At 36.4% G+C, this 16,572-nt stretch overlaps 1 pseudogene; it reads left to right on the forward strand.

Annotated features, from left to right (window-relative positions):
- Window positions 1-13,088: 13,088 nt before the first annotated feature.
- LOC149224362 (GTP-binding nuclear protein Ran1B-like) lies at window positions 13,089-15,164 on the forward strand (annotated as a pseudogene).
- Window positions 15,165-16,572: the final 1,408 nt, after the last annotated feature.

A 16,572-nucleotide genomic window follows, 5' to 3' on the forward strand; every position in this document is an offset into this window, starting at 1 on the left:
TCAGCTGTTGGTCCTTGTAATCATTACTTCTTCCGTAAAATCGATCTACATGAAATGTTTATTCTCATGATCAAGGTTGTGATCTCGGACCTCTTGTTGTCTTCCTTCATTGTGTTGAACAAATGCGAGGAAGAGGCTACCAACCTCTACGCAAGAGCCTCCATATCATATTTTTTCGGCGCAAAGGTGGCTTATCCCTCTACCAAATTATAACTGACAATACCAAATTTTAATATGATGGTCGAAGTTATTTCAATTGTCTAACATCAAAATCAACATCCCACCACTGTACACATGACATGAGAGGAACTTTCTCTCAGAGGGAGCGCCTTAGGGTGTAATTATTATTAATGATTAAAAAAACACACATACACACTCTCTATATATATATATGGAAAAAATGAAACAAGATTGTTAACCACAGAGATTCATAATCAGTAAATGGATTTTACTACAATACTATAGGCCAATGCTATGGTTATGAATATCACATACACTTATTCACATATCCTTTTTGTAATTAATAAATTTAATTAAAAATAAATAACTACTTTGGAAATAAATTTTAGCTTTTAATTTGTGTATATTATTAAAAATATTCTATATTATTTTATGAAAATTAAATTCTTACCATCTAAATTAAAATTCTGAAAAACTTATCACAAAATATACATGTATATCAACACAATTATATATATATATATATATATATATATATATATATATATATATATATATATAGCCTAGTACATAAAATACAGTCGGTACCTTGAAAAGTCCAACAAATAATATTACAAAAAACATTATATTTTTCAATTCTCTTAAAAATACAAAATAGACATTTTTTACTTTCGGAACAAACAGATCACATGAAGGAGATATATTTTGATTTGTATAAATGGTTAAAGAAGCAAGTAACTACATCATGGAGTTAGTATACCAATAAATGGAGCAAGGACGATGAAAGATAGAAATATTGTAGGTCTCACTACTACACCAAGGGCACTTTTGAGACATTTTTTTAAGACAAAAGAATCTTTGTCTCAAAAACTCATTTTTTATTTTAGTTATTTTACATTAAAAATTAATATCAATTGATTTGTCTTAAATATAGACTTTAAGACAAAAATAGGTTGAGACAAAAATATTTTAAGACAAAACTTTATATTTAAGACAAAAGTAGTTTGAGACAAAACTTTATATTTAAGACAAAAAAATTTTGAGACAAAACTTTATATTTAAGACAAAAGTAGTTTGAGACAAAAATTTAAAGACAAAACTTTATATTTAAGACAAAAATAGTTTAAGACAAAATTATTTTAAGACAAAAACAATTTAAGTCAAAATTATTTTAAGACAAAACTTTATATTTAAGACAAAAGCATTTTGAGACAAAAATATTCTAAGACAAAACTTTATATTTAATATAATGACCACTTTAGATCAAACCTATGTTTAATACGATATTTCACTTTGAATGAAAATGGAGGGCAGCGCTGAGTTTTAGGGTGATCTGCGCGCGCGTTTTGAACTAGAGCTCCCGTGCCCCTGCTTCCTCGGTCATTGCTGCCCTCCACACGCCCCCTGCCTGGCAGTCCCTACTGCTGGGCTCTCAATCCTTCCCGGGATCCCGACAATTGGGCTCTGCCTCCCTCGTCCGGCCAGTGCTGCTGCTAGCACAGCGTCCGCGTCTCGGTTTTGCGATCGCAAAGGAGCGTAGCCACCGCCTTGTCTGCGCCTGGGGGTGAGAGCCTACCCCCACCCCACCAATATCTTCAGAAGAAGCATTCAGAAGATTGCTCTCGCAGAAAGGGAAGGAACATTTTATTCCAGAAGTCTCGAAATTCATCAAAAAACTGGAGGATTCCTGAGATTGCCCTGCCAGAAGACCAGCCGATAAAAATTGCCCTAGCCCTGGCTGACAGAGGGTTGGTAGGACAATTTATGGGAGGCTGGCCCTCTACAAAAACAACAGATGACTGGATCTAATGCAACTGGAGGCCCCAGCTGGAAAACAATGTGATCTACTATGTTGTCGGAAGAGGGTATTTCATTTTCTAGTTCACCTCCAAAGAAGATCGAGATTTAGTTTTAAGAAATGGTCCGTATTTTATTGGAAATTAGGGTTTGTGTCTTAATAAGTGGACCCCCTACTTCAATCTCTCAATTGATACCCCTAAAGAGGTCACAATCTGGGTCCAACTTCCCAATCTTCCGATCCATTGCTGGAGCTATAACACCTTGCAGAAAATTGGAAATGGCCTAGGCTATTTCATTCACAAAGCAGATAACAAGGGCTAATATACTTGCGCAAGAATTTGTGTGGGAGTCGATCCGGAAGCTGGACTTCCCGAAGCAGTAAAACTTACAGTCAGAGAATGGCATCACTATCAAAAATTGGCTTACAAGCAACTACCTTTCAAATGCAGAACCTGTCACGAACATGGACACTTCCAACGAAATTTCCCAAAGCTCCAATCGGGGACAAAGTGGACGAAGAAGGATGGAAAGAAATAAAAAAGGGCAAGGCAGTCCCAAAACCAACTGAGAAGAAAAATTCAGGGTCATTGGTGAAGCCCCGGCCTAAACCAAAAGCCAAAGAAGTTCCAAAAGAGGGTTCTTCCTCTGGGGTAAAGATAGATGAAATTGGAACCCAAGAGGAACTAGAAGACCCATTGGGTTCACTACAAGGTTCTACCTGACTTGCTGGCCTACAATTAAAAAAGACCTTCTGAGAATGATTCGTAAATCTCAGACTTGCACCAAGATTGGAGGCAGTACCAACTCGGCCTTCCTTGCCTTGATTCCAAAAGACAAAGGCATCACCAATTCCAGTAGATTTAGGCCCTTCTCTTTGTGTAATACAAGTTATAAGCTAATTTCAAAAATAATAGTCAACCGTATTAAGAAACTTTTGCCGGTCATCATCCCTGAAAACCAAGGAGGATTCATAAAAGGGAGAAAGATTCTTGACAATATTGTGCTGGTGCAAGAAGAAATTCATTCAAGCTATCATCGAAAAGAGAAAGGCATGGTGATTAAGCTAGATTTGACAAATGCCTTTGACAGGGTGAGACATGATTTCCTGTTTTTTGTGATCGAGAAATTTGGCTTCTCGAAAGTTCTCATAACTTGGGTGAAAGCCTGCATTGCCTCCCCTTGGATAGCGCCTCTGGTTAATGGTCATTCAACAGAATTTTTCCAGGCCTCGATGGGGCTAAGACAAGGTTTCCCTTTGTCGCCACTTATTTACGCCATTCAAGCTTTGGTGCTCAGCTTCCAGCTAGACTACTGGCAACAGATCCAAACTCTGTAAGGCCTGAGAATGGCTCACAATGTTAAAGACATAAATCATGCCCAGTTTGTTGATGATACATTATTGCTTGGAGGAGCTAGCATAAATTCTACTAGAACCTTCAAGAAGGAGCTGGACATTTATAGGGAGGTTTCGGGTAGCAAGATTAACTATCTAAAAAGCACAATCTATGGCTAGAATTGATCTATCAAAGATTTGACAAACATAACAAGTCTACTAGAAATGGAAAGAACTCTGACCTGGGAGTCATTTAAGTATCCTGGGATCCCAATCTTCAAATCAAATCCTAAGGTCGCTCACTGGATGCCCCTGCTAGACAAGCTAAAAATCAGAATACAAGCTTGGGGAGCCTCATGGTTGAATAATGTTGGGAAGGTAATCCTTATGAAATATGTTCTCATAAGTCTCCCAGTTTATCAGAACACCATTCTACTAGCCCCTAAAACCTTTATTAGTAAAGTGGATGGTCTCCTGAGAAGATTTCTGTGGGAGGGAGGGAAAATTAATGAAAGAAGGCTCCATTTAGTTAATTGGGACACTATTGAGAAGCCATTCTTGGAAGGAGGTCTCCAAATGCAAGATATGGCAGCCCAAAAGCTTGCTCTAGGCTCCAAGCTCCTTTGGAACATTGTTTCTGGGAATCCTAGTTGGAGTAAGAGAGTTTTGTGGAAAAAATATTTTCATGGGCAACATTTGAGGTGCTTGGACCAGCCTCCTAGAATTTCAAAAGGATCACCAGTTTTCAAACTCTGTCTCACAGCTTTGAAACTTTACAGTCATAAGCTTTATTGGATCCCAGGTAATGGGGAAAAAATAAAAATTTGGGAAGATTCGATTCTTGGAGATCAACCCTTGAATCAAATGGCAGAACTGGAAAATATCAAAGTTGGGCTTCAGGCCAGCAATCTGGAAACCCTTTGGGACATCTTCAATTGGACAAATGAATAAGAAATGCAAAAATTACAGCAGAGAATCATAGCTAAAGGCAGATTTGAAACCATAGCAGAACAAGAACGTCAACTACAAACGTAGATCTCAGAAAGATCAAGACAGGAAGAGATTCTTTGGAGACAAAAATCGAGGATCCGATGACTTAAAGAGGGTGAACACAATACAAAGTTCTTCCACCATACCACTATCCAACAAAGAATGCACAACAACATTACTCTCCTCCAAATTCGACAAGCGGAACTTCTAGAGAAGCATGAAGATATAGAACAGGAACTCCTCACCCACTTTCGGAGGGTGTATCAGGAAACATAGACTGATCGGCTGCCAGCTATAGAGAAGATAATCAAGATTATTCCTAAGATCGTAACTGAGGAAAACAATAAAATACTCCTCAGGCCTATTTCTTTATAGGAAGTGGAGACAACTATGCAACAGCTCAAGGTTGGGAAAGAACCCGGACTAGATGGCTTCACTTCAGAATTCTTTCACAACTTCTAGGATCTAATCAAGGATGAAGTCTGGAAAGTAGTCGAGGAGTCCAAGGTTAATAGATGGATGCTTCCATCCTTGAATGTCACCTTCATCGCCCTCATCCCTAAGGAGGAGAACAGCCAGACTCCAGACAAATTCCGTCGTATTTCACTATGCAATATATTGTATAAAATTGTCTCCAAAGTGATCGCCACACGCCTCAAGCGTCTGCTTCCTCTTCTTATATCACTGAAGCAATCAGGTTACGTGGAAGGAAGGCAGATCACCGATGGCATAATTCTCACTCATGAAATCATTCACTCCCTAAAGCAAACCAAAAAGGCAGGTATGCTCCTAAAAATCGACCTCTCAAAAGCTTTCGATACTTTAAGCTGGAAATATATTCAAAAAATACTACTAGCCTTTGGATTTACCCCCCCTGGGTAAGATGGATTATGAGTCTCATCACTTCTACCTTTTTCTCAATTCTTGTCAACGGGACCCCCTCCACCCCCTTCCACTCATCCAGAGGTATCCGATAAGGGGACCCTCTCTCACCCTTTCTATTTGTCATTATGGCGGAAGGTCTTGGACATTACATCAAAGATGCCCTTCAAAACTAGCAATTATGAGGCGATAGTAAAAAAAGGTAAAGGTAAAGGATTAGGGGTTTGTCTACTGGGATTCACTGAGTGGTTGGTTTACCATGGTTGTGAAGTGATATTCAACAAAGGAAAAGCATTCTTGAGACACATAGCCATGGGGTAGGTGAAGTAGATCGGGGTTCGTGTGAAGAACCTATATAATCTAGATGTGGAAGAATGTGCTACATTAAGCACTAAGGCGGAGAAAGTGAAGGTTGCTATGTCGATGAACTTTGGCACAAAATAATTGGTTAGTTGTATCATGGTACCTTGAATACTATAGAACAAATAACCACTCGCCTCTCTAAAGGAGCACTTAAGCAATAGTATATATCCAAAGGATGTACATTACAAAAGTACATGAAATCCACATTCCATGATCAGGACAACAAAGCACATGCAGTACTAGAAAGCATCCACTATGATGTTTATGGAACTTTCTCGTCAACCTACACTGTGAGACACAAATATTTTGTCACTTTTATTGATGACGTCTCACGGAAGTGTTGGATCTTCTTCACGTAGAATAAAGATGAGACATTCTCTGAGTTCGTAGAATTCAAGACACTAGTTGAAAACGAAGCTAGCAAGAAGGTGAAGGCTCTGTTGTAGAGGCTGCAACACCCTCCAAAATTTTTGGCCTGCACTTAAATTTCAGAGCCTACTATGGATATTGTGATCAATCATTCCTTAGTCACTTATTGGTAAGTTGATTATCTCAATCTCCCCTTTTCGATCGTAAGAGTCTTTTATGCTTTTATCTTTACATAGAATGTGTCATCTTTGGGCATGGGGGTAATCACTTGTCATGCAAAGGGAGGTTTTTTTTTTCTTCAAGGGGAAATATTTATGAGAATGAGACATGTTTAACACTCATTTCACACACTCTTACAAAAGTGTTGCCTCTATCCTCCCAAAGTCTATAATCGAAGCCGCACTTGTCGTAAGCTGCCACAAAGGTTGTTGCATTAAGTGAAGTATGTGTTATATATTTTGGATGGTCTATGTTGTATCGATAAGTTTTCATGTGTGTGATCGTAGTGAAGTTTTATCACTATTCACATAAGTTCCATTGATCCCACACTTAGCTAAATTTTGGAGTTTCCTTAGCAACCTAGCCTCATCCAAACTTTCCTGAACTACACACTTCACATATGTAACCCTCAAGCTTTTATGTTGCTTGTTCGAACCGTGCAATGCACAGAAATCCCAACCTCCCTTACCATTCAAAAATGCATAGTGGTTTCCTCCAGTGTCCTTCCCTCAGCTAGAACCCACTGTCTCCAAAAACTGTGCAGTTTTGTCCCTTGACTACCTAGTCTGCCTTGCAGCCTGAAATTGCATAGATGTGTCCTCCCAGGGCCTAGTCCCAAGTAGGGCCACGAAGAAACATGACATGATAGATGACTCTCAAGGAGTTGAGGAGAAAAATAAGCAGACCAATAAACCCAAGGTATGATAGAATATTAGGACTGCATGAAGACTCCATCTGATGCATAACCCTTTGGAGGCTAGGTATGGAAAACAAAGCACATCTTTTGAAATGCACCTCTTAATGTAGCTTAAAAGTTTGCTTGTTATTGTCGTATCTTTCCGTCTTCAATGACATTAATGGTTGCAAGAACTAAAAGTCATTCCATGTGTTTGATCTACGTGTCTTGCTCCATTTCACTTGTTTATTACATAGCTTAGAAGATGAAGAGTATTACCACTTCTTTATTTAAGCTACTGAGGTTGTGACCAACATGATATTAGGACTAACCAGGCACGATGCAAGGCATCCTAAGTGGGATGAAAGATGTTTGATGATATGTATGTAGTTAGCACACTCCTTTGCATTACTCCTTTGCATTAAGCCTTGCTTTTTATCTTGCATGTACCCTCACCGCTTGTCAGATTTGGCTACCTGCTGCCAATAGTCTCTTAGCTCTTTCCTGACAAAGCAGATGAAGGAATTTCCTTCAACTTGATTTCTTCAAGGCTCTTCATAGAAATTATAGAGCTAAGAGAAGGAGAAGTGGAATCTCACTATCAAACTCTTGAAAATACTTTGCATGTTCGAATATATCCAAACAATTAAGCTACCACTCAACAACATTGTCAATCTTGGAAGACTCAAGAAAGATCACATCTCTAGATATTATAAACTTCGTATTCACTTCATCATAGAGATGGTATGCTTTGGAGGTATGAGTACCCAAAGAAGATAAATTTTTGACTCCTTGCATTGAGTTTTTTATCTGTTCCTTAGGTATGAAGGCATAATATGAGGAACCAATAACCCTGGGATGCCTCACCAAATGAATGTGGCCATACCACATTTCATAGGGAGTCTTGTTTCTAATAGCAAGAGTTGGACACCTATTATTTATATACACAACACATAGAACCACATCAGCCCAAGACCTTATGAACTTAACATGTGAGCTATGCCAACTTCATAGTGAAAGTAATACATTCCAATGAACTATGTGTTGAAAAATGCAGCAAGAAATTCTCAATTTGATTTTTCCTTGACATGGCTTGTGTCACCTAGTTTACTCAATAAATTCGAGTTGGAGGAGTTAGAGTTCGGTTCTGCATATGTGATTTCTAACTTGTGGCAACAAATGTAAATTATCTTAGGTTATTGTCAGTTAAACTAGTTCTAACTTTTGGAGGAACTAGTGGAAGGTCATTTAAGCAGTGGGACTTCAGTCAAACTCGGTGATCATCTAGTTAACTGATCAATCAACCCAAAATAGTTGGGGCATCAAGAGAAGTCAAGTCCCCTAAAATTGGTGAAGATTCGAAGGTAATTTTAATTTCTTGTAGCTCACACAGTTGCAAGAACTTGCTATAACCATAGTGGAGGAGGAAGCTTGATCAGGAGCTTCTTGTGAAATTAGAGAGCGAATGATTGTTGGTAGCATTAATAGCCTACCAACAATTTGTTTTGCACCACACTTCAATGTATTGGGCATGGTTTTTGAGGGTGGATATTTTTTTTTATGCGTTTTGGTCATGCACGTCCTCACTAAGTATCTTGGGAGGTCTGTAATAGTTCCTTGCATGCACATCCTCACTAAATATCTTTTGGGATGTCTGTACTAGGTCCTTGTAAATTTCTGTTTGCCAAGGCTTAACTACTTATGATCTTAGGTGCTCACAACAATTCGACAGTTTATGGCACTTTCCAAATTACCATTCGTGAAAGGATCCAACAAAACGACTTCAGAGGAAGATGAGAAGGGAAAAATATTATTGGAACTAGCCTAGAACTAGTGGAATTGGTTGGTCCCAATGGTTTTAGAGTTGTACTAGTCTATTTTGGTGGTTCAGATTGGCTAAGGTTGGTCTTGTATTGAACTGACCTTAAAACACCAAATTCACTAGTTCTCTAATAAACTGACCAATTCTGAAGAATGTAGTGCAACATAGCTAATGGCCACCAAATAATAATTTTTTAATAAAAAAATACTAAAAAGGAAGAAAAACAAATTATTAACTCGAGGGCCCTACAAAACATAACCCTAGTAATTAATGGCAATATTTAATTTTTAAAGTTAAAGTAAAAGCTGACATTCTCCTTATATTTCCTTTTTGAAAAGGAAAGATAAGGATAATGTCAGCTTTTACTTAAATTTTTATTTTTAACATTAATTGTTTCGAGTTGTTTCAGAATGGTTCCAACTTCATTCAATTTTGAGAAAGTCAAATTTTAGATCCTATTCAAAAGTTAGTGGTTATTATTTGAACCGCTTCTTTATAATGAGTCCTAGACTTTGACTTCCAATTCTTCAGGTGCAATTATTGCATAATCATATTCCTCATGAGACTTTGCAGCAAAAGTTGATATTTAATCCATTGCAAGCACTTGACCTATCATAGGGAACCATCAGCTACCCCTCTCAAGATGGTCCCATAGCCCCTCAAGAGCTATCCATCAAGAGCTATACAATACAAAAGAACCACTAGCATATGTAGTGTTGATTTTGATTGTCCCTGGTTCATATGGTGTTACATATTCTCCCTCGTAGGTATGGGTGCCCACGAGATCATCAAATAAATCGGCCCTCTCATCCATTCATGGATTTCCTGTCAATCACCACATCTCAACATGCAATCAATGCATTAGTTATAATCATAGTATCAGAGAAATAGTCTAGATGCCAACACTTTCATTTCATCATAATAACATAAAGTGATTGTTATCACAACATTTTGAACAGTAAATATCTGCATACTCTTGAATGTCATGAAATTTGCATGGAATTACCCCATGTTTCACATCATAAAATACTCTCATAATTTATAACATCAACATATCAGCATCAAGGATATATCATGACATCTCATAATAAATGAACCACATGTCAATTTACATCATGATCCCTATGCATATCATATCCATCATGAGAATTCAACATCATTATCATAACAAATAAATAAATAAGCACCACATATACATCGTTAACCTCTCATTAGAACTATATACATTTACCACATACCATCATATCACGAAACATCGTTAATATGAGAATCATCTCAATACTTATCAAATATAGAACAACAATACACTATAAGCATTCTTATCATGAATTAATTTCATTTACTTGTATAAATAGTTCAACATCCCTCTAGGATCTATGTGAGGATGTGGTCCAACCCTGAACAGGATTATGTTATCCCGTGAGTACTATTAGTGTCATGTTTTCATCAAGGTACCAATTACTTTTTCAATATACATTTCTTGTTCTTTCTATTAGGAAGTTAACCATTACCTCATAGGCATACTCATCTAAGTACATCATTAAATTTCAAATGAGTCTCATCATCTTGAGCCTCGAATATTCTTCCTTCCCTAAGGACATTTGAGTCAAATTCAATGTTAAGATATTATCATTTGTACAATCATTTAAATCATCAATATGATGTTAAAATTCCATGATCACTATACATATTGTGCTTATCCAAATGGAACACATACATGATGTCATCCTTATTTAAGTCTTAGTTTATGCTTAATCCAATTGCATGAAGGCTTAATCCATTGTTATGCTTCCATTGTAGCCTAGTAGGTCAAGATACTTGGCTCTTACTAGAGCAGCTTGGGTTCAAGTCCCCACAATTGAAATGATGTGCTTGTTGTCCCCTAGTGATTTATCCATCACTTGCATGATTTTCATTGTGAATATTGGCTTATCTCATCAAGTTCCTACTTGATATCTTTTATCATAGATTCATCCATCTTCAAGTTAGACTAGGGATTCTTCCACCTTAATTTTCACTCGTTAAATCTTTAGTTTATAGTTTGAAATGCTTGGAACCACTACCACCATTACCATCCATGAATGATTTGGTATGCCTAATATGTTTGACAATAAATTCTTTATCGATAATCAATTTACACTTAAATTTCTTATTAACTCAAAATACCACACACACAATATATTAATAATAATAATAATATAAATATTCACACTTCCAATAAATAATAAAGTAAAATAACAACTTACCAATTTCAACATAATATTTTAATATTAAATAAAAAATTCAATTTTTATTACTCATTTCAACATAATACTTTAATAATAATTAAACAAATTTAAGCTCTATTATCTAATTTATTATATGACTAAATCCACATTATATAAATTCTTTCTCATTCCTTAAAACTTGGTGAGTCATTTTTATACTATACTTAATACATGTTTTATATAATATAAAATAACACTCATTATATATATATATATATATATATATATATATATATATATATATATATATATATATATATATATATATATTTATATTATAATTTTAAAATTTAATTTAAATATATTTTCATAATACCACATCCTATAAATCCTATTTTTTCTAATAAAAAATTATAGTCATCCATAAATATTAATTATAACCTCAACCCATTATATACTTTATGTTAATGAGTTATATGAATTACATGGTGTCCATTATATTGTTTTAATATTAATATATATGTATACTATCAATTCTGTTAAATATAAGCACTAATTTTAATAACCTTAATGCATTAAGGCTAACAGATGCAACCTATTAAGTTTTTTTTTTTAAAAACTCATCTTGCCTTCAAGCAGCCTCTCCGTCTCTCGTCTTTCACATTCTCCCGTGTGCCCGACACCTCTTTTCTTTCTGCCTTATTATCATATATCTCTTAATGACATCAGCATTGTGATGTTTATTACTTGTATCGTTCTATGTGGAGAATTCACCAATATGGCAGATAAATAATTTGGCATTTAGCAAATTGGCGGGGTTTATAAAACAACAATTTTTTTTTGTATCACTAGTTTTGTCTCTCTTATTTACTTTTTCTTAGTGAATTCCTATAAGTGGTTTTGTTGAGTCTATTTTGACGCTCACGACAGTTTTGATTTGGCTTTTGGAAGTACTATGGACTTTGACTAAATCGTATTTTGGGGCTCGTCTTAGCATAAACATCATGCATATGATGCTTCTGAGGTTTTTTCGATCTTGAGGATGTGACAATGTTCACTGTTGATTGATTTAAGCATATGGAGGAGGATTAACTAGATTTGCCTTCATAAGTGAATATTTGCCAGTAATGCAACCAATGTTTTCACCAATGTAATAAACACAACACTCCAAGATAGGGTATAAGGATTATTTCCACGTATAAAATCTTAGTCAGCACAATATGAATTATGTAATTCCCCAACTGCACAACCTGAACAACGAGTGACGATACATAACAAAACATGTATTGCAATGAAATTTATTATGAAAGCATAAGCTCCCCAGGAAAATATCATATAGAAGTAGGATAAAGCATTTAATGTTAATGTTTCCTTATCCACATTGGATTTTGGAAAACCTACAGTGAAGGCGTTTGGATTTCTTTTCTGGCCTCTAAAGCGGTTATGAGGAAAACGAGCCCCTGGCCTCACTAGACATCTGGTTAAGACCACAATCTCATGATGTACTGTCATAACCCCATTTCTCAAGATATATATATATATATATATATATATATATATATATATATATATATATATATATATATATATATATATAGTCATAAGGTTTTACATACGAGGGATTACCCTTTGGAATTATATATACAATTTCCTATCATTCATTTACCTTATGCCACTTTATGTACGTCAATTGTCATACAGGTATGGTTTAAGGGATTGGTGTATTGCTTTTTAACTTTAATAAAAATCTTTGTATGGTTTGGATGCATGTTAACCATGCGGCAATGGTTCCGGGGGTAACTTTATCTTTTCCCTTTAGCCATCATGTGGCACCCCTCATCCATTACTGTGAGAATTATTTCTTGCTCTGCTTTGTACTGTACGAGGCTGGCAGGTTGTCCAGTATTTTCGCCTTGCATCAATGGTGGAGGGCACACTTCGTAATTCAACGGTGGTAGATCGTCTCCGCGAGCTGCTGCCTAAACTAACGCATGCCTTGGGTGATGGGATCATTTTTTTAGGAACTTTCTCTGCGGCTTTGCTCTGGTTTAGTCCATGCGTTCCATCTTGGAGAGCCTAGCTCGTGTCCCTGTTCAAATGCCGGAGGATTTGTTTACAAACCCTTCAGGTAGATAACCGCACAATGTCTTGTTCCTTCTGTAACCTTTTGGCTATGTGTTCTTTTCGATTTACTGATAAACTTCTCAATTATGCTCATGCATCATGCATCTGTAGGATTATTCGACAATGGGGTCCTCCTACAGCACTAGAACGAGTGTTTTTAATTCATTGGCCGGAGTTTTCTTTAGTGGTAAGTGTCTTGGCAAGCACGAGGATAAATTCCTTGAGTTTTTGTTTTACATCGGTTTGCATTACTTCTATTGTTGTCTAACATGTGCTATTCGGGTTGCTCCTTGTACATATTAGGCACCCGTTCCTCACACGGCCTAAAGACTAAGGAAAACCCCACTCCCGTTCTGTTCCGAGTTCCAGGTATGGGGAATCCTACCGGCCGCGGCTATGTCTGTTTTACTTCAGAGTTTTTCTTGTGTTTAGAGGAGGGTAACCCTCTAGGTCACCTTTATTCTTTATTGAACCAGGGTGGGGAGGGTTATTCGTTCCCTCCAGGCTCTAGTTACCATGGACATGACAAATGTAATTTTAGACTCTTGAATTTCGATGTCCGACTACAATTCCTCTGCTCGGACAATTGTAACTGTATCTATATATATATATATATATATATATATATATATCTATTAACGAACACCTGTGCTTATTTTTCTCACGGCATATTAGGCTCCTTGTTTACTGGACTATAATTTATTGTGAGGGTATACTACTTTTAACGACAGAATATTTTTTCCTCGTTTGTGCTTGTTTAAAGGTTACCACACCGCGGCCTTTCTGTACAGGAATTTGTACTCGTTTTTGTTTTATGAGTTCACAGTATTGCACAGCTTTTATCTATGTCACATTTTTTGTTTGGTTCAGCTACACATTCCTATATAGTTTATATGATCTTTTATGTAATTGATTGAAGAGGGTCTTATCCCCTAAGCTTACCACCTCCCTTGTTGAGAGGGTCCGAACTGTGCCCCTCAATTATAGTGTTCTTTTGAATTAATTCCTGATTGCTTCCAGGTATTAATACTTGTATGCTGGAAAGAGTTAAAACGTAGACAAGATAATAACCCTACCAACCTGCTATTCCATTCTATTCCAAACCCAATTTTCCTTTTTGGGTGTTCCATTTGGCTTAGATAATGTCCACAGAGCGGGTCTCCGGCTGCACCACTCTACTTTCTGGCCTTCCTTATTACAGAGGAAATGCTCTACCACATATTAACACAACTTGCAATAATCTCTGCCTTAGATTAGGGTTGATATAGTTTGCGGCAAGCAGATGTTGTTTTATTTAATTTTTTTCTAATTATATACACCTATGTCTCTTAAAGAAAGGGGCTCGGCCCAAAGGCTGCAAGCCATTACTGGGTAATGCTGGTCTTGAGTTGATTCCATTCACTCGTCTAATTTTGGGTCTGCCTAAGCATTTATTTGTTTCCTTCTTATTTACTGATTGGGATTTTGTTTGTTGCGGTATTCATGGGCAATGTGAAGTTATCATGTTTGATGTTACTGCACGATTGACTTACAATAATTTCCCAACGTGAAACAAAGATCTTTGCAGGTATCTCTTTTACACAGGGGTTGGATCTCTATGTAGAAATGAAGGTTCCTTAATTGTGTGGTGGCACAACTGCCTAAACTGATTTTCTAAATATCTTTGTGAATTTCAGGGTGTGTGAGAACATTCCTATTGTTCTTTGTGGAAACAAGGTTGATGTGAAGAATAGGCAAGTGAAAGCTAAGCAAGTTACTTTTCATAGAAAGAAGAATCTTCAGTACTATGAGATATCTGAAAAAAGTAGCTACAACTTTGAGAAGCCATTCCTGTACTTGGCATGGAAGCTCTCAGGGTGAGCCTTTAATCTAGTTTCTGATGCTCCCTAATATGAATATCATATTAAAAAATTTGCATTGATTCTATAATGGGTTATTTTTATAGGGATCCAAACCTTCATTTGTGGAGTCACCTGCTCTTGCTCCTCCTGAGGTTCAGATAGACCTTGCAACACAACAACAGTAAGTAGAATGCTATTTTCTTATTATTTTTTGTTAACTTTTATTAACATAATTTGTTCCATTTCTAAAAGATTGAAACTTTGGCTTAAAATCTTTTATGTTGTCAGGTACGAGGCAGAACTTGTAGCAGCTATGGCCCAACCCCTTCCAGATGACGATGCTGATGCTTTTGAATAGCTTTGTTAAGATGCTTTTGCATATTTAGGGATTGGCGGATTCAATTAATTTTGTATCATTAGAGTTTGCTTTTGAGTTCCGACATTTAATTCTAATTTGTATTTGGGGATTAGAATAGCATTATCGCATCTCTCTATATGTGATTTGGGTACTGTGCATATGTTTTCATCGGTGGAGTTGGATAAGCTATCTTAGTTCAACTCCATTACAAAGCTATTTTTATATGCTAAGACAATTTTTTCCATTATATACTCTTGCACATTTTGTACAAGAACTTTTGGTACTCTTCAAATATTTCAAGAATTCTCAAGTGCCTTTCGTTGTGTATTATTGGGAGAAATGCTAGTTGCGATGATTGTTGCTTGTAATATATTATGGCTTGTTAAAACTTTCTCTAAAAATTCTAGCTATGTCTAAGGATTTATTTTAAATCTGAAATTGGTTTACATAGTTGATAACAGTGGCTATCAAGCCTGCCTGGGTATTCTTGTGGTTATGTTTTCTGTCGAACACATAAAGGTATTGCCATTTCATTAATTGGGCTCTCGATTGATTTCTGTATAAAGATTCACATTGTCTAAATCTAAAGTCGTTTCCAATCAATAGTCTACAGATTCTTCTTTAACTATAGTAAAACTGGGAGATGGAATGCTTATCAAAGCTAAGGTAGCATCTTAAATCCAAGCTTCTGACTCCCATTTGAAGTAGATATTAAAGCTTTATAAGATGGCACGCTGTTGAAAAGTTGACAATAATTAAATATGCTAGCTGGACACTGCATTTATATATGGGTGGCCATGTTAAGCTCACGTGGTCTTGGAGGAAAGCATTTTCTGCTCTGTATTAATGCTAGCATGATTTAGAATTTATAGGAGTGTTCGGACATCAATTGTCAGTCCTCACTTTTATATATTTATCACTTATATTCATGCCAATGCTGGGTAACTTTGGCTTTGAAGGAAATAGTTCTATGCCATTTTATTGCTTAAGCATCACATTTTATCTGCTGCTGGTTTGACATGTTTAATGCTCAAGCAATATTTTCTGAAGTGTTGCTTGTATTCATGTTTGTTCGAAGAAAACCACGTCAGGCATGGAATGCTGCATTGTGATGTTGGTAATTACTGGTGTGGAAATGTGAATGCTAGACGGAGCGCTCCACACACACAGCTTGTTATTATTTAATTGGCAGAGTAAACCTACAGATTTACAGGGGTGCTAGGTTTTGTTGGAACACAAAGTGAAACTTGGGTGTAAATTTAGTAATGAATTGAATCCCCTCTTGCTAAACAAAGGTAATATTAATAACCCATATGCGTTGGTTTCTATCAGACAACAATTTCTGTGGTGGTTTCTCTCATACATGAGTACTATTTGTGAACTTTGAATGTGAAACTACTTTGAAAGA

The sequence above is a fragment of the Pinus tabuliformis genome, chromosome Q, assembly GCF_031772625.1.
Source record: "Pinus tabuliformis cultivar Carrire ecotype Pingquan chromosome Q, CPIR1, whole genome shotgun sequence".
Lineage (NCBI taxonomy): Eukaryota > Viridiplantae > Streptophyta > Pinopsida > Pinales > Pinaceae > Pinus > Pinus tabuliformis.